We start from the raw sequence: 23,637 nt of genomic DNA, 5'->3' as shown, positions 1-23,637 counted from the left end.
AAAAAAAAATGTGGCAGTTTATATAAGATATATCAAAAGATAGTAATTAAAAATTCTATAGTAATTAAAATTCTAACTGGCCTAGTAAAAGTGAATATTGGAGGATAGAAATCAATGGTCTAGATATAGTTCATGTGTTTTAGCAAAAGCAAAGCCAAATGTAAAAAAAAAAAAAAGTTTCTTTTAATGATTATATGAAGTATTTTTACATGATTTTGGTTTATGCAGTTTTGCTTTTTGTGTGTAAATTGCTAAAATGTCTGAACTTTACACAATCGATTTTTGTTGTCATTCTATTAGCTTTTACTGGATAAGACACAGGTTTTCTATTTTGTTTTCATTGAATTTTAGTTGATCTCTGTGAATTTGTGAACTATCACATTGTATGTTTTTCATTGTCCTCTCCATGTTGGACTTGAAATAGGAGGACTTCCCCTCAAAACACGTTGTCTTTATCAAATGTTTCCAATAAATATTTTTAAATGGATTATGAAATGAACGATTATTGATCATCTAATAAATGATTCACATGGCGTGATCAGAGAGGCGGCAGCTTAGGACCATAGCCGGGTCCTCATACACACCATACTCCCACCATAGGTTGACCTCCGTAAAGCAGGGCTGTTTTAATAGCATCATAGGCCCCTGGGAAAAGTAATGCACTGGGGGCCCCTACCAGCCTGCCCCAGTTTATCAATTTATGCACCTACTCTCAAGAAGTAAAGTATAAATAGTTGCTAGAAATAAACATATTAGCACTTCCAATAAAAGAGGATTTAAAAAAAATATGAAAACATGCCATAAATCAATACAAAAGGCAAAGTTTTGGGAGGGGGGATCAGGAGGGCTCAGTATGGGGGAGGGGGTGGCAGGAGGGCACAATACTGGCATCAAGAGGCCACAATGCAGGGGGTGTTAGGAGGGTACAATACTGGGATCATGAGGGTACAGTATGGCGGGAGTCAGGAGGTCACAGTATGGGGGGGGGGGGGGGGCAGGTGGGCACAATACTGGGATCAGGAGGTCACAGAACAGGGGGGGTCAGGAGGGTACAAAACTGGGATCGGGAGGGCACAGTACATGGGGAGTCAGGAGGGCACAATATAGGGGGAGTCAGGAGGGCACAGTACTGGGATCAGGAGAGCACAGTCTAGGTTCTGGGATGCTACCCGGGCCATCCCGGGACAGTTTAGTAAAAATCTGGGACAGTTGACAAGTATAATGCAATGCAAGATTATCCTGGGGCCCCCCCATGCACCTGAGGCCCCTGGACAGTGCTCACTAACTCTGTTCTGTCCCAACTATATGTATTTTTTCCATGGCTGCTATTATTCTGCTATCTACTGGTGGTTTGGGGCCATTACAACCTGTTTACATATGCGATTAGGTTTGTCCTCCCCTCCTGTTTAATGCAGGTTAGTTCAGTTGTAGCTAAACCCTCCCTGTTTATTCCACGTTCCCTCAGTCAGTAACTTTCTTGAGCCCAGTCTCTGTGAAGACCAATACTGTTTTTTTTACGCTTTAAAAGACTGAAAACCTCCTCTGTACTTCATTTATATGAAGTAAAATTGTGTTTGGAAAAAAGTCTGTGTCCTTTTGAAGAGTTAAGCTGCCTGTGGATGGTGCCAAGTCAGCAAGTAACCCTATTGTCCAGACAGACTGGGTCTTTTGATGTATGTGAATGCATAAAAGGGACATTTGAAACAGGACAATCTCCTTATGTACCCAGTAAATGGAGTCTCGTTGGTCCTGTGAAGTGAAATTTCCGTAGTGGGACACAGACTAGGAAAAAACCTGATAGGGACTCAGCCTTCCCTACTCCAACAAATGTCTCTAAAATAAGTACTGTCTTAATGTTACAGACCTGGAACAAGCATGCCGTCTTGCATTCCGATATTGACCTACACGGATATCACTTCATATGTCCAAATAATATGTCACTTTCAAGATAAAATAAACTTTATTGATAATCTAGGTTGCTTTCCCGAACAATATATCTTGATTTGCTTCTTTGGCAGAGAAGTCCTTTTTGGAAAAATTGGTAAAATCTCCCAGCCCTTGTCTTCAATAATACATTTTTATACAGTTTCAAACTCCGGGATTGTTTAAAATGTTACCAAAAAGACTGCAGATGGGAAACGTTGCCTCTCGATTCCATAAAATGGGCATCTTTGTGCTTTGTTTGCGTATTGGGCGTTCAGGACTGGAATGCCCCAATAGGGATCAGCACACAGAGGTGAATACATGGCTTGGACCAGCCAGAACCATCTCATCCCTCAGTTTTGTACGATGGTTACCCATCTCATGGTGAAGTTGCTAGAGGAAGTCCAGGTCCTTCACTGGTGTGTCTTGGTCACCTGCCGTCTTATACAGGAAGTGGAAGTCCAATTTTTGGTCATTCTTCAGCAGACGAGATTTCACCTGCTGCGGCAACGAGTCATTGGCAAGACGGTAAAACTGTTCGTTGACAAGCACATAGAGGCCGTATTTCTGTGGGTCGGACACCTCATATTTTTCTGCGCACTGCTGCAGCACCTGGGCCACCCTCGTGTCTGGCTTGGTGGCCAAGGTCCTCGTGTTCACCTCCAGCTCTTCAAAGGAAATTGTGATGAAGTCCTAGGAAAAGAAAGGACATCTGGTCATTGAACTGGTCCATCTGGGAGGACTGAGACTGGGGTTAGAGAGAGTTTAGATCCAGCTGTGAAATCGTAACTCCCACTTTGCAAGGAAATTTCACTTTACAAGAAAAGTTGCCTCACCATCCAACCGTGCGCAAGAGCAAAAATGCTGGTTTTTTCGTTACACACGAGTGGTTTTTCTTTGCAAAGTGAAACTTCACCACATTCACTAAGCTCTGGGCAGGGGCGGACTGAAAACTCATGGGGCCCCCGGGCAATAGGGGATCATGGGGCCCCTGTGTCCTCGCCCACACTCAAAAAAGCCTATGAAAGGTACCAGGGGCATCTCATGGGGCCCCCTACTGACCCCGGGCTCTCGGGCAGTGCCCGAGTTCCCAAATGATCAGTCCGCTCCTGGCTCTGGGGTAAATTCACTTACAAAATTGAACCACCTATTTCCTTTCAGCAAGTCAACCCCACGGTCTCAAAGTTTGGGTACAAGAACAGAGATGGATGATGCTCTCAGCGCAGATCCACTATTGAGTCACCAGTCCCAAGCGAAGAGGTCAAAATATTGGCATTTTCTACAATGTGTCATTAAATCAACATTTACATTTTTTGCTATCGGCTCTTGCCATTAAGGAGATGTTAATGTTGGTACCAGTATATACGGGGTCCAGGAGTCTCAATGAATGGAACCTACCTGTATGGAGGAGCGAGACACCCTGGCTTTGTTGAGCGTCCGTCTTCTCTCCCATCGATGGATGGAGTCTTGGACCTCGAGGCTGAGCTGCCGAGTCACTGTAATCTTATCGTAGTTCTTTATGTGCTCCAGAGCCCCGTAGGTGGTGGTCAGGTAATAGGAACCTAAAAGAACAAAAAAAATGTGTAAACGTCATTGCCAAAATGACAAGAACACACACAGAACATCCTTTCTCAATCTTTTTATCTCAGAGGAACCCTTTAAATAATTTATTAGGTCTCAAGGAACCCCCTGCAAAAATGAATTCAATGGTGGTCAGTGGGAACAATTTATTAGGTCTCAAGGAACCCCTTGCAAAAATGAATTCAATGGTGGTCAGTGGGAACAATGTATTAGGTCTCAAGGAACCCCCTGCAAAAATGAATTCATTGGTGGTCAGTGGGAACAATTTATTAGGTCTCAAGGAACCCCCTGCAAAAATGAATTCAATGGGGTCAGTGGGAACAATTTATTAGGTCTCAAGGAACCCCCTGCAAAAATGAATTCAATGGTGGTCAGTGGGAACAATGTCTCCCCTACAGTGTTGGTCAAAATACCACCCTTACTGAGAGCTACAAAGGTCATTGGTGTTATGGTGTTGGCTCTGCCAAGTGGTGTCGGACCTGGAATTATGTAGATACCATCAGATGAAAAAACAAGTCAATCAGCCACAGCTCAAGGAACCCCTAGCAACCTCTGGAGGAACCCTAGGGTTTCATGGAACCCTGGGTGAGAAAGCCTGTTCTGGAGGAACCCTGGGTGAGAAAGCCTGTTCTGGAGGAACCCTGGGTGAGAAAGCCTGTTCTGGAGGAACCCTGGGTGAGAAAGCCTGTTCTGGAGGAACCCTGGGTGAGAAAGCCTGTTCTGGAGGAACCCTGGGTGAGAAAGCCTGTTCTGGAGGAACCCTGGGTGAGAAAGCCTGTTCTGGAGGAACCCTAGGATTTCATGGAACCTTGGTTGAGAAACTCTGTTTTGGAGGAACCTCAGAGTTCCACAGAACTTTGGCTGAGAATCATTACATATAATAATTCACATCAGTTCTTGCCCATGAAGAGCTTACAGTCCAATGTTCCCATCCCAGTCTTAGGTACACAGAGAAGCCCAATCTGAGGACCTTAAATCAAGTATTCCTTTCCCTCGTTAAACTCAGCCAGCATTGGTAACTTATCACCATCACTTGGGACAGTCCCGAGTCCCTGTCACCCCTTCATCCACTTTATCCCCTTCCTCCTTCCTATTCTCTTTACTATTTTTAATTTTTATGAAATAAAAATTGGAATATTTTACATTTTTTTGTAATTTCTTAGTGGCACATACAAAGTCTCATCCACGGTCTCCCTGCCTTGTCTGGCATTTAAGAAGGGGGGGTGTTTTTTGTTCTTTTGGTATCTACTTGCTCGAAGCGATCTTTTATATTTTACCAAACAATGGGTATTCTATTGTGTTTGTGTGCACTAAAAGACATTTTAGTGCATTTTTTTTTTTTTTTTAACGGAAAACATGTCATACTACCACCATTTTCTTCTAAAGGGCCCGGCTTTCAGAAAATCTATACATTTTGGGGATTTGTAATTTTCCAGCTAAAAATGCTGATTCTAACGTGTGTGAAAAGCTAGAGTTGTCCTGGCCACAACGGAACTTTACCCATAAGAACTCGATAAAAATAATGCTCTTTAGCAAGGAACATTCATTCCACATTAATATTTAGGCTACCAAAATGACCATTAGTGTAACTGGGGCCCGAGTGTGGCTCAGATCAGGCAGCAGCCATTACCTTCTCCCAGCTGCAGCGAAGGGTCCATCAGCTCCATCATATACTCTACATCCAGGAGAAGAGCCACGAGGTCACAGCGGGCCAGGACGTACATCAGAACTGGGAGGAAGTCGTCCGCTCCATGGGGCTTCCCTGCAGAGAGGACAGAATTCATTCACAAAATCTGGGATGGCGGAATAATTGCACCATAGAAAATAATAGCCCCCCCCCTTCCAGCCCCCTCCCAGGGAAATGTCCTTCCCAGATAAATGCAACATTTCAATAAAAAAGAGAACTTAGATTTTTGTTCCCATTAATTCACAATGAGTTGTCTGCCTTAGGAATAACGCCCCATCACTGGTGTCACTGAGAGGAATAGTGCCCCATCATTGGAGTCAGTGGGAGGAATAGTGCTCCATCATTGGTATCAGTGGGAGGAATAGTGCCGCATCATTGGTATCAGTGGGAGGAATAGTGCCCCATCACTGGTGTCACTGAGAGGAATAGTGGCCCATCATTGGTGTCAGTGGGAGGAATAGTGGCCCATCATTGGTGTCAGTGGGAGGAATACTGCCCCATCATTGGTGTCAGTGGGAGGAATACTGCCCCATCATTGGTGTCAGTGGGAGGAATAGTGCCCCATCATTGGTGTCAGTGGGAGGAATAGTGCCCCATCATTGGTGTCAGTGGGAGGAATAGTGCCCCATCATTGGTGTCAGTGGGAGGAATAGTGCCCCATCATTGGTGTCAGTGAGAGGAATAGTGCCCCATCATTGGTGTCAGTGGGAGGAATAGTGTCCCATCATTGGTATCAGTGGGAGGAATAGTGCCCCATCATTGGTGTCAGTGGGAGGATTAGTGCCCCATCATTGGTGTCAGTAGCAGGAATAGTGCCCCATCATTGGTGTCAGTGGGAGGAATAGTGTCCCATCGCTGGTGTCAGTCGGAGAAATGGTACCCCATCATTGGTGTCAGTAGCAGGAATAGTGACCCATCGCTGGTGTCAGTAGCAGGAATAACGCCCCATCGCTGGTGTCAGTAGCAGAATAACGCCCCATCGCTGGTGTCAGTAGCAGGAATAACGCCCCATCGCTGGTGTCAGTAGCAGGAATAACGCCCCATCGCTGGTGTCAGTAGCAGAATAACGCCCCATCGCTGGTGTCAGTAGCAGGAATAACGCCCCATCGCTGGTGTCAGTAGCAGGAATAACGCCCATCGCTGGTGTCAGTAGCAGGAATAACGCCCCATCGCTGGTGTCAGTAGCAGGAATAACGCCCCATCGCTGGTGTCAGTAGCAGGAATAACGCCCCATCGCTGGTGTCAGTAGCAGGAATAACGCCCCATCGCTGGTGTCAGTAGCAGGAATAACGCCCCATCGCTGGTGTCAGTAGCAGGAATAACGCCCCATCGCTGGTGTCAGTAGCAGGAATAACGCCCCATCGCTGGTGTCAGTAGCAGGAATAACGCCCCATCGCTGGTGTCAGTAGCAGGAATAACGCCCCATCGCTGGTGTCAGTAGCAGGAATAACGCCCCATCGCTGGTGTCAGTAGCAGGAATAACGCCCCATCGCTGGTGTCAGTAGCAGGAATAACGCCCCATCGCTGGTGTCAGTAGCAGGAATAACGCCCCATCGCTGGTGTCAGTAGCAGGAATAACGCCCCATCATTGGTGTCAGTGAGAGGAATAGTGTCCCTATTGCTAATGCCAGCGCCCCAAAGCCCGGATAAAGGCAAAGTGCAGAGCACTGTAATATAGAATCTATTGAAAGTCTATTCTAGTGAAAAGCCGCACTACCCTCTCTGCTCCTGCAGGGGACACTGCTGTGTCAATTCACCCCTAACCATTGCATAAGGAGTTCCAACACTCATCATACATGACGTCAGCAGTGACTGTTCACAGAATTTGTGTAAGAAGCGGTTTGTGGGGTTGTGTTGTGGGGAAGAGGACGTGTATAATGACAGGAACACAAACATACGCCACCAGAAATATATTCCCTGATTGTGATCTAATCAACAATGAAGGATTGCTACCCTCAACTGGAGCAGAAACAGCCCAATCACTGCAAGCAATGCTCAGGTTTGGGAGGATCACTTGCTTTTATCGCGGCGTCTCTGGAGCACCCAAGAGTACAACCTTTAAAAGTCAACCTGAACGTTATTAGGCTATTTTCTCTCCAGGTCGAATGTTTTTAATGCATACAGATAGAGAATGTTAGGAAAATACCAGCCAATAGATGGAGCTAGTAAATAATTATTTGTTTTCTATGATAATTAGTGCCCATAATGCGGTGATGTCACCAGGGTGGACTGACCATTTGGAAACTCGGGCCCGAGGGCCTGGGGTCTGTAGGGGGCCCCATGAGATGCCCCTGGTACCTTTTTCATAGGCTTTTTTGAGTTTGGGCAAGGACACAGGGGTCCCATGATCCCCTATTGCCCAGGGGCCCCATGAGTTGTCAGTCCGCCCCTGGATGTCACTATGGTACTGATCGCTGTTCTCCTTCCTGGAGAGGAAGCTGTACCTGGGAAGACCTGTAGTACAAGAATCTCCCCGAATTTGCTTCATTCACTGCATTCAATGCTTCCTCTCCTTCTCTGCTGCTCTTTACTCATTGAACTTTTGAGAAAGTCCAGGATGGACGCAACGCATCGGGTGGGCAGCGTTTCAGGACGTCATCGCGTTGGGCAGAGCCATCTTGGAGCACAGGCTTAGTGTTTTAACTTTTTCATCATTACCCCACTAGCCATCAGGGGACCGCGATCACACCAGGAAGTAAAACCATACCAAGGTGGCCACCTCCACACAGACAGTGCAGAAGAAGTCATGGTAAGGGAATTTAAAAAAAAAAAAAATCAGCTGCCCTGGCACCCCTGGGATTAGTCAAATTAGTTGGGTCAAACAGGTTACCAACCCTTCCGGAAGTACAAAGAACGACATTTGTAACATGGTCATGACAGCAGGAATAGAGAACACATATGGGAAGAGGACATTAAAATAGATTTTTGCCCAGGACAGACCACCTACCTGGGTTCCCTGTGGCCATTGAGTCGTAGATGAGTTTGCATGCCTTCAGCAGGTAGGTGATCTTCTTCTCTGGTGAGTAGGTCTTGTGCATGGTCCCGAACTTCTGGATAATCTTCTCCATCACGCCGCTGTCTGGCACACTGGTGGTGACGCCCAGGTCGGTGGTGGTCATGTCCTGGATGACCAGCTGGTTCTCAGTCAGGAGTCTCAATGATTCGTCCTTCTCGTGGATCTCCCTGAGGTAACGTTCAATGGGGGCCTTGAGGGGCTTCAGGACGCACTTGCACAGAGCCGCCTCCACAATGGCGTCTGTGGTGGGAACATGGAAGAGCAGTGGAAATTACCAGCGGAAAATGTTTGTGTGTAATTACATGAGATCTGTGCTTTCTTCACTAGTTTGCCTTTGGGGAACAGCCATTGTTGACTTTAAAAAGGTTCCAAGGCGGTCCAAGGTGGTCACCCCAACCTTGCTTCACTACTTTTCTTCCAAGCCCAACTCCGGGCAAAAAAAAAGTTTTCCCATGTATTGGGGCTGCACCCGCACTTCACAGGTTAACTGTTGTCTATGGCAGAGGGGAACGGAGATATACTTACCTAACCCTCCCAGCAGAAGATTGGTCCGGCACCCCCGTGCTCCAGCAGTCTTGAGTAGTGGACTGTTCCTGGCGTCATCAAGCCAGAGCAGGCTCCATAGTCCAGGAACAGTCCACCGCTGGACCATGGGGGAGCGCCATTTTCCAGTGCGTTGAAGGATCAGGTGACTATAAACTTTCTCCTCACCCCTGGAAAAAACAAGCAGCTGACCCATTCAGTGTGGACACAGCCCTCCAAAAAAATTCCCCTCCTAGCAAAAATTTCCTCCCCTACCCAACACAAATCCCCTTCCCCATTCCCCCAAATCTCCCCTCTTAGAAGAATTCTTACCACCTACCACACCCCAGGTTCCCCCTTCCAAAACAAATCCCTTCCCCCCCCCAATCTCCTTGCGGTTCCCCCCACCTCGCATCATAGCACAGCTGCCCCTCCTGCCCAACTCTTGTCTCAGTCCTGCTTTGATATGTTATTCCTGTCCTTACTGGGGAGATTTCCCCTTAATTCCTGTCAGGAGAGGAAGTGATGCACCCCCCCCTCCAAAAAAACAATGAAGCACTAATCTGTATGCTTACCCCCTGAGCATAATTTTCTCCTCCTCCTAGTACAAATCCTCCCCCTGTTCAAATCTCCCCTCCCAGAACAAATCTTTGCCCCCCCCCATTCCCCCCAGCTCAAATCCCCTCTCCCAATGTGCCCCCCATCACCCCCCCCCCCAAAGAAAAAAAAAAAATTAAAAAAAAAGGATTTCCCTTCCTAGAACAAATTCTCTGCCCCTCAAGTTTTCCCTCTGAGCACAAATCATCTCCCCCCCATTCCAAATCCCCCCTCCTAGCACAAATTCCCCTCCCCCAATTCTCCCTCCTAGCATAAATCCTCCCACCTCCAAAAAAAAATCCCACCTAGTAAACATCTCCTCCCCCAACCACCATATTACCTTTTCTAGCACAAACCCCACCAAAATCCCCCTCCCAGCACAAATCCCCTTTCCCCTCCCAACACAAATTCTCCCAAATTACCACTCCACACATCTCCCCTCCTAGATGAATTCTTACCCCCTGCCAAACCCCAAGTTCCCCCTTCCAACACAAATCCCTTCCCCCCCCCCCCCAATCTCCTAGAGGTGCCCCCCACCTTGCATCATAGCACAGCGCCCAGGGCAGCCTCCCCTCCTGCCCAACCCTTGTCCCAGTACTGCTTTGAGATTTTATTTCTGTCCTTACTGGGGAAATTTCCCCTCAATTCCTGCCAGGACATGAAGTGATGAGAAATCTCTTCAACGTTTTGAAAAGAGTGGGGTAAGGATCTGAACTTCTGTTCTTACGGACGTCCCCGACAATGACTTTTTACTAGACAGGAAGTTAGGGGATATCTCCTGCAGGGACACAATCTAATAGAAACGTGAAAGGGATTCTAGTTTTTCTCTACTCTATGAAGGAAAAGCATTATCATTTGTCTGGTTTGCTGTTGGAGAGTTTCCCTCACTTCCTGCTGGGTAAAAGGTTGTCACCAGGACAGGAAGTGAGGGCAAAGAGTGTATATATCTCTGAAGCCCAGGAAGGGCTACTAATTTTCCAAAATCCTTCCAAAACAAATGTTTAATATCCACACGTCATGCATACGCATCCATAGATGGTCAAAGTTTCTCTTCTGTCTGACAGCATAGTGGCCGAGCAGTCATAGACCGGTCTCTATTAATGATCAGGAGATAAACGAGATGGGCTGTCGATCATGTGACCACCGTGACAGCCAATCACAGTCCTCACATGATCAGATAGTTTTAGATGAGTGAGGAGATCTTTAGAACCCGTCAAGTTTTTTTTTTGCTGCCTGTATCCCCAATAGGAAGATTTATCCTCTATTTTGTCCTGGAGGCCACTATCACCAAAAGTCAAAGGAAACACAAAATTTTGGGTTCTCATCAAAACAAGAATAGAGGAGAAACCTTCCAATGGGAGGCAACCGTTCCGGTGAGGCTCGCTTTACTTGGGGGGGGGGGGGGGGGGGGGGTTGCCTCTTCCTTCCTGTTTTGACTATGGAACAGGAGGTGAAGGGAATTATCCCCAATGGGAAATAGAGGACACCCTTCCCAAACCCTTACTCTATCCACCATGAAAAAAAGTTTTGCCTTTAGTTCTACTTTTAGATGCAGCTCTATAGAAGTATACATTCCAGGGTACAAATCAACTCTAAAGGAATCATTTCTTACCTATTTTATCATCCGTGTATAGATTATAATCCACCATGGACTTCAGCTCGGTGCTCTGAACTAAGTAACTCTTCAGCTGGGTCATCATGAGCCGTATCTCCTGCAGCATCTCTGTGCTGGATCTCTGCTTGGCCATCATCTCCAAACTATAGGCTTTATAGTCCTGCACCAGATTCCCGAAGTAGGAGTCTTTGTCGTGAGCCAGTTCCGTAATCCTTTTCTGCAGTTTCCGGTCTGCAGACATGAACGCCGAAAAGACGTTGGTGATGGCCACAATGGACAACCTGTTTTTGGCCCTGTCCAGCATAAATGAATGGGACTTTTTGAGGGAAGCACCAGTGGCCTTTCACAGTCCTCATCTGCACTGCTGGCAGAATTGGAATCCATCTCGGGATTGGACACAGGAGTATTTGGTCCACTCATCGGCGAATTCAAAGACGAATCTGAACCCTTCAGGTCTTCGGACGTTGAACTTTTTTTCTGTCCTTTTTTATCCTGGATTTTGACACTTTGGTGGACTTCAGAAGTCTTGGAAGATTGTTGGGGCTCAGAGAGCCTTTTTGGATCTGGTTTCTGCTGAGCAGCTTGGCAGAGGAATACTTGGAAGACAATTTCTTCACTCGTGGTGGCGGGACAGGAGGCATTTTTCTCCCGTCTGCCAATTTTGTTGATGTACAGGAGAGCCGACCTTCTTTGTTGTACATTTTCATTGCTTCCTCTGTGAGCCTCAGCTTTTTTCGTCATTGGCTTAACTTGTGGCATACTGTTCTTGTGCTCAGAAGATGGTGAACTTAGTTTTTCCCCTGCATTGTGTTTTACTGAAAAAACATTGGATGCATTCTCTGGAACTTTCCCAGAAGGTCTCCTTTTTGGGACAGCAGGTGGGAGGCGAACTGGAGTCCGAACTGGAGATGCTTCTGGATGCGCATTATTTCCTGGAACGTCTTTCTTCTCTTCTGAATTGCTGATTCTCATATCTGCAGAAGGCTTCTCAACCATATGATCATCGGTGGCAGAAGACCCCTCAATGGCAGAAGACCCCTCGATGGCAGAAGACCCCTCGATGGCAGAAGACCCCTCGATGGCAGAAGACCCCTCGATGGCAGAAGACCTCTCAGCAGATTCGCCTGCCTGGTTCAAGTCTGTAGGAGCCGATGAGGAAAGAGATGCATCCGTCTTACATTCAAGACAAGAAGATTCAGCTGGTGGAGAATTAAGAGAAGTAGGAGGACGTTCAAGTTCTAAGGGGTTCGTTTCAGAAGAAGATGGGTCACTAGAGCAACATAACGTGAGATGATCCACTGCAGGAGCAACAGAAGAAGAGGATGAAGAAGCCAGAGACAGAACAGCTGGGGTGTCCAGGGCAGAATTCAGAGGAAGAGGTCCATCTGAAGGTGAACTAGTTGAGAGAACATTGAGAAACAGGCTCATCTGAAGGAGCTTCGCCAGAAGGCGATGGTAGAGTCTCAGTTTGAGAAGGAGAGCTCAGACTTTGGTCAGAGAAGCTTGAAGGCGTAGGAGAGGAAATCTCAGGAGAACTTAACGTTGGTGAGTGTGAATGTGGAAGTATAATCTGGGGGAGGCGCAGAAGGAGGAACAGACGGAAGGGGAGGCTTATGTAACGGAGGAGGCGGTGGAGGAGGTCTCCTGTAAACAACTTTGGGGAGCTGAACGTCGGCCTTTGCAACACAGTTTGTTGAGGAAGTTGATCACAGGCCTGTGTGTTGCCACATTCCTCGATAAAAATAGGATTTACAAACCACAGTTTGCCACTTTCGGCCAAGAGCTCGATTTCACAGGCACAGTCACTCGGTGCATCAGAGGCCTCTCCACTCCGCAGACGGCCACAAGACGCTGATTTACCAGGGATGAGGAATGAGTGAGCTTCTTCTGCCTCTTATGAAGAGTCCCAGAATCCTGTGCAAAAAAACAAAACAGAAAGACAGAGTCAGTCTATCTAAAATCACTAGATTATTAAAAAAAAAAAGTTTGTCTGCACTGTGCATCAACATTTTGCCTTTTTTGTTTTCATATTTGCTTCCATCTCAGTGCTGCTGATCAACTGCAGCCTCTTTGAAGCAACTTCTGTACATGCCCTCTAGTGAAGGCTGCATGGCATTTCACAGGGTCGGGTTATTGATGGTAACAAAATGGACCATGCCCGCTTACTCGCAGTCTCCATTGGTTAAAACACCACATTATGACCACTAGGTGATGATGAACAGCTTATTTCCCATAATGGTCAATGCCACCTAGTGGCCATAACAGTATTTTTCCATTCTCACATTCGATATGCAGAGCCTATAGCCTGAGAGCATTCGATTTCCAAATGTGCTAAAGAAGGGATCTCCAAACGTTCTAATCAAAAGGGCCAGTTTACGGTCGTCTGGACTTTAGGGGGCTGGACTGTGGCCCTTGACAGTACAAAATGTTCTGGCATTAGTGGGAGTAAGCAGTGTTCCATCATTGGTGTCAGTGGAAGGAATAGTGCCCCATTATGGTGTCAGTAGGAGGAATAGTGCCCCATCATTGGTATCAGTAGGAGGAATAGTGCCCCATCATTGGTGTCAGGGGAAAGAATAGCGCCCCGTCATTGGTGTCAGGGGAAAGAATAGCGCCCCGTCATTGGTGTCAGGGGAAAGAATAGCGCCCCGTCATTGGTGTCAGGGGAAAGAATAGCGCACCGTCATTGGTGTCAGGGGAAAGAATAGCGCACCGTCATTGGTGTCAGGGGAAAGAATAGCGCACCGTCATTGGTGTCAGGGGAAAGAATAGCGCACCGTCATTGGTGTCAGGGGAAAGAATAGCGCACCGTCATTGGTGTCAGGGGAAAGAATAGCGCACCGTCATTGGTGTCAGGGGAAAGAATAGCGCACCGTCATTGGTGTCAGGGGGAAAGAATAGCGCACCGTCATTGGTGTCAGGGGAAAGAATAGCGCACCGTCATTGGTGTCAGGGGAAAGAATAGCGCACCGTCATTGGTGTCAGGGGAAAGAATAGCGCACCGTCATTGGTGTCAGGGGAAAGAATAGCGCACCGTCATTGGTGTCAGGGGAAGGAATAGCGCACCGTCATTGGTGTCAGGGGAAGGAATAGCGCACAGTCATTGGTGTCAGGGGAAGGAATAGCGCACCGTCATTGGTGTCAGGGGAAAGAATAGCGCACCGTCATTGGTGTCAGGGGAAAGAATAGCGCACCGTCATTGGTGTCAGGGGAAGGAATAGCGCACCGTCCTTGTGTCAGGGGAAGGAATAGCGCACCGTCATTGGTGTCAGGGGAAGGAATAGCGCACCGTCATTGGTGTCAGGGGAAGGAATAGCGCACCGTCATTGGTGTCAGGGGAAGGAATAGCGCACCGTCATTGGTGTCAGGGGAAGGAATAGCGCACCGTCATTGGTGTCAGTGGGAGGAAAAGCGCACCGTCATTGGTGTCAGGGAAGGAATAGCGCACCGTCATTGGTGTCAGGGGAAGGATAGCGCACCGTCATTGGTGTCAGGGGAAGGAATAGCGCACCGTCATTAGTGTCAGGGGAAGGAATAGCGCCCCATCATTGGTGTCAGTGGGAGGGAAAAGCGCCCATCATTGGTGTCAGGGAAGGAATAGTGCCCCATCATTGGTATCAGTGGGAGGAAATAGGGCCCCATCATTGGTGTCAGGGGAAGGAATAGTAATAGTTCCCCATCTTTTGTGTCAGTGGGAAGAATAGTGACCTGTAATTGGTGCCTTGGAAGGAATATTGTCTCATAAATGGTATCAGTTAAGGAATAGTGCCTCATAATTGATGTCAGTGGAAAGACTAGTGTACCATTGGTGTCAGAGGAAGGAATAATAATAGTACCCCATCACTGGTGTTAGTGGGAGAAATAGTGCCCCATTGCTGGTGTCAGTGAAGAAATAGTGCCTAATAATTAGTGTCAGTGGAAAGACTAGTGCCCAATCATTGGTGTCAGGGGAAGGAATAGTGCCCCATTGTTGGTGCCTTGGAAGGAAAAGTGCCTCATAATTGGTGTCAGTGCAGGACTTCCTGCCCTGCTGTTGGTGTCAGTGGGAGGATTAGTGCCCCCTATCAGTAAAAAGAATAGTTGCCCAAAGGGCCTGATATAAGTAATCAAAGGGCCACACCTGACCCCCAGCCATAGTTTGGACACCACAGTACTAAAGAAGCATTCAGTCAAGAGCAGAGAAGAGAGTGAGCAGAGGGAGGACCTCTTCAGTCTATTGCTTCTCTTTTCACTGCTCAATCACAGCCTGGGGGGGGGGGGGGGTGAAGCGAGGAATCTACTGAATCTCTTCTAGAGTAACTGCAACAGAGAAAAGGGGTTGTCATCCACCTGGCTGTGCTCTGTGGCAGAGCTGTCTAAATCTTAGGACTGGATTGACAGAACATACAAATCCTTTTTCAGTTAAGACCGCCCTGATAAATAAATTCCATCTGCGTATTTGGAACAGTAAAAGGTCCTCTATCAGGCTTACACTACCATACGTGTCCCCATAGGAGGACACAAGGACAGGAAGTGAGAGGAAATCTCCACTTTGGGGTCCAACCCTTCCCCACCAGAGAACCCGCATCCACCTAAAACTGAAATGGCATATTAAAGCAAAAAAACTATACTCCCCGCCGACACCTCCCTCGCTGGCGCCGTGGCCTGGGCTTCTTCAGGTTCAGGATTTTTAGCCGCCTTGACTGGTTGGGCCGGGATGATGCAACGCCCTTGTACAGGTATGGGAGTTCATCCCCCCCCCCACACCAAGGCATGCTGAGAATGCGCTCCGAGCGTCGCATGCACAGCTCAGAGTACATCCTAAAGAAGGCAGATAAGATGCTTTTACAAAGCATGTATTTTCTGCAATAAACACCAGCATGCTGGCAATTCTTTTCTATTTTAATACATACAGTAGCTCTGATACGGAATTTATTATTATGGTTTCCCTACTCTGCGCCATGGCTGGATCTAGGGGGTTCTGGGATGGGCTTTGGGGGGATTTGGGTAAGGTGGATTATATGCTGGGAAGGGTAATTTGGAGGGAGTTTAGCTAGAGTAGGGATTTGGGGGAATTTGTCTAGGTGGGGGGGGGGGGGGTTAAAGGAAGAGGAGTGATGCTAGGAGGGGGATTTGTTCTAGGAGGGGGATTGGGGGGGATGTGTGGTTAGGAAAGAGGATTGGGGGGGGATTTTTGTTAGGTGGTGGATTAGGGGAATTTGTGCTAGGAGAGGGGGGGTTGTGCTAGAAGGGAGGATTGGGTGGGTGGGTGTGCTAGGAGGGGGATTTGTGTTAGGAAGGGGGGTTGGGAGGAATTTGTGCTAGGAGAGGGGGATAGGGGGAGACTTGTGTTTGGAGGGGGATTGGGGAAGGGGGACTTTGTCTAGGAGGCATGATTGGGAGCAGATGTGCTGGGGGGGGGGGGTGGTTGTGCTAGGATAGAGGATTTGGGTGGGGAGGAAGGATTTGTTCTAGGAGGGGATTGGGGGGATTTGTGTTAGGAAAGAGAATTAGGGGAGATTTGAGCTAGGAGAGGGGATTGGGATGGGGTTGTGCTAGAGGATGGGGGGGGGGGGATTTGTGCTAGGAGGGGATATTGGGTGGGTGTGCTTGGGGGGGGGGGAATTTGTGCTAGGAGAGGGGATGGGGAGGATGTGTGTTAGGAAAGAGGATTGGGGGGGGTGATTTGTGCTAGGAGAGGGGGATGGGGGGAGACTTGTGTTGGGAGCGGGATTTGGGGGGGGGGTGATTTGTGCTAGGAGAGGGGATGGGGGGAGACTTGTGTTTGGGAGCGGGATTGGGGGGGGGGGTGGATTTGTGCTAGGAGAGGGGATGGGGGGTTGTGCTAGAAGGGAGGATTTGGGGGTGGATTTGTGCTAGGAGAGGGGATGGGGGGGTTGTGCTAGAAGGGAGGATTGGGGGTGGATTTGTGCTAGGATAGGGATTTGGGTGGGGAGTAAAGATCGTGCTGGGAAGGGTAATTTGGAGGGGGTTATACTAGGAGGAGGGATTTGTCCTAGGTGGGTGGTTTAAGGAAAAGGAGTGATGCTGGAGGGGGATTGGTTCTAGGAGGGGGAATTTGGACTAGGATAGGGGATTTGGGTGAGGAGGAAGGATTTGTGCTGGGAAGGGTAATTTTGAGGGGGGTGAAGTAGCTGGTCTTTGCCTAGGGCACAAATCTAGCACCGGCCCAGGCGCCAGATATCCCGCCACACTATCACAGTCCCACTATAAAAGTCGCTGATCACCATCTTAACCTGAAAATATCAGGGGTTTTTTTCCAACATTTTCAGACTTTTTTCATGTATATCATAAGAAATTAAAAACCCACATCAAATACCACCATAAGAAAGCTCTTATTTGTGTGAATCAAATTATAAACATTTGGGTACAGTGTTGCATGACTGCACAATCACCAGCAAAAAAGTAGTGCAGTACTGAACAGCAAAAAAAAAAAAAAAAAAAAAAACTTTCCAGAGCTCAAGTGGTTAAGCACAAATGAATTGTTACAGGTGACACTTCTGATTGGTCGATATTCATTTAGTAGGAGCTCCTGTGGTCACCCGGCGGTGACACCATCACAACTGCCAAAGCTTTTCTGCAAGAGAACTTCTGGGTAACGTGACGAAACATGTCTGGAAGGCTTTGACACAGCAGCCAATAAGGTGATCTTACTGAGAAGAGGAGGACTCCGAGCAAACTGACGTACTGAAGGGAAAAAAACTAAATTACTCAACATTGAGTATAAATGCGGAAGTTCCGTAGATTATTTAATACATTCTTATGCATGTGGAACTTCTGCAGAAAAAATCGAGGTCTCTGAGCCAAATCTTGGTACATCACCATTCCCATCAGACTCTCCACCACTATGGTCACCTATCTGCTGACACCCTCCCCTCCCCCCCCGCCCTGCCCCTAGTAGATTCATCAAACAGATCCACGGACGAGATTTTATGAATATATACCGTATATACACACACAGATTATTGTGCAAAAGTTTTAGGCAGGTGTGAAGAATTGCTGTAAATGAAGAATACTTTCAGAAATCGAAGTGTTAATAGTTTATTTTAAGCAACTAACAAAATGGAAAGTAAATGAAGAGAAATCCAATCAATATCTGGGTGACCGCCCTTTGCCTTCTTCTAGGTAGATCAGTGAAGGAACTCGGTAGGTAGGTTGTTCTCTGTACATCTTGGAGAACTAAGCCCAGATCTTCTGTGGATGTCGGCCACCTCCAGTCCTTCTGTGTGTTCATGTCATCCCAAACAGACTCCATGATGCTGAGATCAGGGCTCTGTCGGGGCCAAACCATCACTTCCAGGACTCCTTGTTCTTCACGCGGACGACATTCTTGATGACATTAGCTGTATGCTTTGGGTGGTTGCCCTGCTGCAGAATAAATTTGGGGCCAGTCCAGGGGCGGACTGACAACTTATGTAGACCCCGGGCAATAGGGGATCATGGGGCACGTGTGTCCTTGCCCAAACTCAAAAAAGCCTATGAAAAAAAAAAGAAAAAAAAAAAATACCAGGGGCATCTCATGGGGCCCCCTACTGACCCCGGGCCCTCGGGCAGCGCCCAAGTTTCCAAATGGTCAGTCCGCCCCTGGGCCAGTCACACACCTCCCTGATGGAATGGCATGATGGAGAAGTATCTGCCCATATTTCCCATTATTTAGGACACCATTGATCCTGTCCAAATTTCCAACTCCATTTGCATAAATGCAGCCCCAAACTTGCAAGGAACCTCCACCATGCTTCACAATTGCCTGCAGACATTCATTATTGTACCGCTCTCCAGCCCTTTGACAAAAAAACTGCCTCCTGCTACAGCCAACTATTTCACATTGGGACTCATCAGTCCAGAGCACCTGCTGCCATTTTTCTGCACCCCCAGTTTCTATGCTTTCCAATCACTAAGCCTTGTGTCCACGTCAGAGGTTTGGCTTTTTGGCTCCAGTTCTTCCATAAATACCACTTGTGGCCAGACTTCTCCGGTCAGTAGATGGGTGTACCTGGGTCTTACTGGTTTCCGCCAGTTATCTGCTAATGGCACTGCTGGTCATATTCCTACATGGAAGGGGAGTAAGCATGAGGAGTCTTTCATCTGCTGCATTAAGTTTCCATGGCTGACTGCATCTACAGTCCTCAACGTTACCTGATCAATGGTGTCCTCAATGCTGAAAAATACAGCTATACGAATTCTGAAAGCCATCTTAATTTGCAGCATTTTTTCACACCTGCCTAAAACTTTTGCACAGTACTCTATATGCATTTGCCTTCCCCCCCCCCCCCCCCCAAAACATGCTGGGTCCTTTTACTCTTCTGATCTTCTCCAGTGATGAGTGGTCCTTGATGGTGCAGGGAGGACATCAGTGCTGCTCCCTGCATCATGACACGGAGCCACTTGGGTCCACATCTCAATCTTCTGGGTTGAGCAACATTGGCTGCCCCTCACCCTTCAAGACTGGGGACATCTTGGAAGGTATGGAAGGGAGCTATGGAAGGGAGCTATGGAAGGGAGCTATGGAAGGGAGCTATGGAAGAGGCTACTGGGTGCTGATAGTTAGGCCAGGCCGGGGGCCTCCCATGCATGCTTTGTATTGGAGCTCAGTGGAGAATCCCAAGCTCATAGCAACTCAGTGAGTCCAAGGGGGGCCAGACTATGTGGGGCAGGAATAGGTCCATGAGATTACATGCTCCCCCGCCACACTCCGAGGACATGCTCTCCGGCACATATCTAGGTCATGATACAACATTTCCCCATCACAATTGCCAAAGCTTCACTGAAAGCAAACTTCTGTGTAACATGATAAGAGAATGTCGCCAGTACGCCTCAATCTCCTGCAATCAGATCATCTTTACAAACGTTCGTTCAGTGTACAAATGACGCTTATGACATGCTAAACGAACGTCAAAGAGGATTCCATTGCAGAAGACGAAGGTGTGCTGGCGGCCTATTCTTGTATGAGTGTTGCCACTCCATCCACCCCACGCTATCCACCCCACCGCCATCCCCCAGCTGCTTCAGCACCATGTGTAGAAGGGTTTGATGTACGATGGAGATATCCTGGGCAGGGACAAGGGGTGGGCAGGAGGGATGGCTGCCCTGGGTGCTGTGGTATCATGTGTCGTGGGGGGGGGGGGGCGCACGGTGTGGAGAGTTCCTACCTACAAGCTGGCAGGAGTAGTGACTGCACCTTCAGAGTAACAAACATTTGTGCTGAGGTTGAGAGTATTTGTACTAGGGAGGGGGAGGGAGAAGTGGCAAAGTGGTCAGATAGTGGGGTTGGGGGGGGGGGGATATGTGCTAAAAAGGGGGCATTGGATTTGTAGTGGGAAGAGCAAATTTGGGGGTGCAGTGGCTTACGATTTATGTTAGAAGGCAGAATTTGGAGGGGGGAGAGGATTTGTGCTGGGGGTGATGTGCAAGTAGGGGTGATTGGGGGGGGGGGGGGAATTTGTGTTAGGAAGTAGCGCTTCCACCAGTCTTCTCCCATCAATCTTTATCAATTTGGGGAGGTGTATGCTGAGAAGGGATATGTGGGGGGGGGGGGGGGTGGATTTGTGCTAGGAGGTATCCTATCCACCCGTCTTCTCGCTTCCACCCGTCTTCCCATCAATCTTTATGAGTTTGGGAGGTGTGTGTTGAGAAGGGAGATGGGGGGGGGGGGGGGATTTGTGCAAGTAGGGATGAATTGCGGGGGATTTGTGCTAGGAAGTAGCCCATTCACAGTCTTCACCCAACCACCAGCTTCTCCCATCAATCTTTATCAGTTTGGGAGGTGTGTGCCGAGAAGGGAGATGTGGGGGGGGGGGGGGAATTTGTGCTAGGAGGTATCCTATCCACCCGTCTTCCCATCAATCTTTATGAGTTTGGGAGGTGTGTGTTGAGAAGGGAGATGGGGGGGGGGGGGGATTTGTGCAAGTAGGGATGAATTGGGGGGGATTTGTGCTAGGAAGTAGCCCATTCACAGTCTTCACCCAACCACCAGCTTCACCCATCAATCTTTATCAGTTTGGGAGGTGTGTGCTGAGAAGGGAGATGGGGGGGGTGGATTTATGCTAAGAAGTAGCCTTTCCACCAATCTTCTCGCTTCCACCAATCTTTAGGAGTTTGGGAGGTGTGTGCTCAGAAAGGAGATTGGGGGGGGGGGGGATTTGTGCTAGGAAGTAGCCTATCCACCAGTCTTTTCGCTTCCACCCGTCTTCTCCCCTCAATCTTTATCAGTTTGGGGAGGTGTATGCTGAGCAGGGAGATGTGGGGGGGGGGGGGTGGATTTGTGCTAGGAAGTAGCCTATCCACCCGTCTTCTCCCTTCCACCCGTCTTCCCCCATCAATCTTTATAAGTTTGGGAGGTGTGTGCTGAGCAGGGAGATGTGGGGGGTGGATTTGTGCTAGGAAGTAGCCTATCCACCCATCTTCACCCTTCCACCAATCTTTATGAGTTTGGGAGGTGTGTGCTGAAAAAAAAGGGAGAGGGGGGGGGAATTTGTGCTAGGAAGTAGCCTATCCACCAATCTTCTCGCTTCCACCAAATTATCTTGCTTCCACCAATATTTATGAGTTTGGGAGGTGTGTGCTGAGAAGGGAGATGGGGGGGGGGGGGATTTGTGCAAGTAGGGATGAACTGGGGGGGATTTGTGCTAGGAAGTAGCCCATTCACAGTCTTCACCCAACCACCAGTTTCACCCATCAATCTTTATCAGTTTGGGAAGCGCCTGCTGGGAAGGGAGATTGGGGGGGGGGGGTATTTGTGCTAGGAAGTAGCCCATCCACCCATCTTCACCCTTCCACCTATCAATCTTTATCAGTTTGGGAAGTCAGGAAGGAATCCCCCCTCCCCCTCTTATACCAAGATGAGATTAGTCACAGTCATCCTTTTGGTCTTCTGCCTAGTCAATGATTGCACTTTGTCGGACATTTCAGTCTCACAGACCGCCAGTTGATCTAAAAGTCACATAATGGGTTTACCTGACCCGAGGTTGGAAAGAGTTTCAAGGTCCTTCAAGGTTTGGGCTCTGGATATGACGTATGGAAGCCGCAGTGGAGACTGTAAAATATCTCTGGAAAAAAAAAAAGAGAACCCCTGAGAATTAGATCCACCGGTTACACATTTGCTCGGTTACGTCACGAATTAGGTGGAAACATTCTACAAAATAAAAGTTCTCTGCAAAGATCACACAATAAAAACAGGAAGTGTCAAAACATGACAATGAAACGCCAAAACCACAAGATTTCTGCACAAAAAGTAGAAGTCACCGACCTCGCTATGGACTAGGTAGAGGTGACTGAATGCTTCTGTGAGAAGAAAGGAATCGGCCACAAAGGGCATTAAGGGTGCGGTCTGAAATAATCCGATTATTAGGGGCTATTTACAAAGTCAACACAACAAGATCAATACGATCGTTTTCAAAAAAGTGACCGCTATTTTCAATGGAGTCCAATGGCGTTTTGAAATTTACAGTCACATGGGGAAAAATAGTGTGCCTTCAGCTGGTGTTAAAAACTTTGTGAATTGAGCCCAATATTTGACAACATTTTAAAGCATTTGAGGTAAAATTTCTATATTCGCTAGGGGAGGACTAGCACCAGGTTGTGCTCCCAAGAACTCAGCCACTCAACAGTCCTTTCATTTAGGAGTTCTCACCAGTTTTTATTAAATTAATACATCATCAAAGAGGGTTCCCCCCCTTCAGCATCGCTCTTCCATATCAGCTCAAAGGTTTAACTTCAGTCTATTGGCTATCTTGGTCTGCTCATGCTCTTCATAGGTTTTCATGCAGACTATCATACCTCAGCCACAAGGACCCCCCCCCCGGGGAGGATGGAACCCTGAACTATTGCAAACCCCCAACTTATAAAAAGGGCTGTGCATACCTTCCCCATCATGGAAAACCTGCACCATCCCCTCACCCCTCCCAAGTCTCCACAAAGCCTGCTGGTTCCAGGACCCAAACCAGGACTTACTACTGTCAAAAGGACACTTAAAAACCAGTGTCCCCTGTACCAAACACACAACCTGGAGCCCTTCAACCTGTATAGATGAGAACATTGAGTGCCACTTAAAGTGTTACTAAACCCTGGACCCCGCATTCACCAGATCCGCTCTCCCCGGACCCCGCATTCACCAGATCTGCTCTCCCCGGACCCCGCATTCACCAGATCCGCTCTCCCCGGACCCCGCATTCACTATATCCGCCCTCCCCGGACCCCGCATTCACTATATCCGCCCTCCCCGGACCCCGCATTCACTATATCCGCCCTCCCCGGACCCCGCATTCACTATATCCGCCCTCCCCGGACCCCGCATTCACTATATCCGCCCTCCCCGGACCCCGCATTCACTATATCCGCCCTCCCCGGACCCCGCATTCACTATATCCGCTCTCCCCGGACCCCGCATTCACTATATCCGCTCTCCCCGGACCCCGCATTCACTATATCCGCTCTCCCCGGACCCCGCATTCACTATATCCGCTCTCCCCGGACCCCGCATTCACTATATCCGCTCTCCCCGGACCCCGCATTCACTATATCCGCTCTCCCCGGACCCCGCATTCACTATATCCGCTCTCCCCGGACCCCGCGTTCACTATATCCGCTCTCCCCGGACCCCGCATTCACTATATCCGCTCTCCCCGGACCCCACAGTTGTGTGGAGGAAAATGCCTTGTTGATGTCAGAGGAGAATGGGCAGACTGGTTGCTACAACAT

At 48.3% G+C, this 23,637-nt stretch overlaps 1 pseudogene across 1 annotated transcript in view; it reads right to left on the bottom strand.

The window, feature by feature from the left end:
- Positions 1-1,941: 1,941 nt before the first annotated feature.
- LOC149428220 (ras and Rab interactor 3-like) overlaps positions 1,942-23,637 on the bottom strand; it is a 39,868-nt pseudogene continuing 18,172 nt past the window's right edge. Inside the window, exons 5-10 of the transcript XR_016310836.1 lie at positions 21,895-21,986; positions 10,939-12,855; positions 8,139-8,447; positions 5,135-5,266; positions 3,322-3,485; positions 1,942-2,616 (exon numbers count right to left, since the gene is read on the bottom strand). The product of XR_016310836.1 is annotated as a ras and Rab interactor 3-like (transcript). The remainder of the gene's footprint in view (positions 2,617-3,321; positions 3,486-5,134; positions 5,267-8,138; positions 8,448-10,938; positions 12,856-21,894; positions 21,987-23,637) is intronic.

The sequence above is a fragment of the Staurois parvus genome, unplaced genomic scaffold (genome assembly GCF_062004578.1).
Source record: "Staurois parvus isolate SC_StPar_1 unplaced genomic scaffold, SC_StPar_1.0 ptg003391l, whole genome shotgun sequence".
In the NCBI taxonomy this organism is placed as follows: domain Eukaryota; kingdom Metazoa; phylum Chordata; class Amphibia; order Anura; family Ranidae; genus Staurois; species Staurois parvus.
Note: the sequence above shows the minus strand (reverse complement) of the source record. Positions and strands in the feature narration are given on the sequence as shown.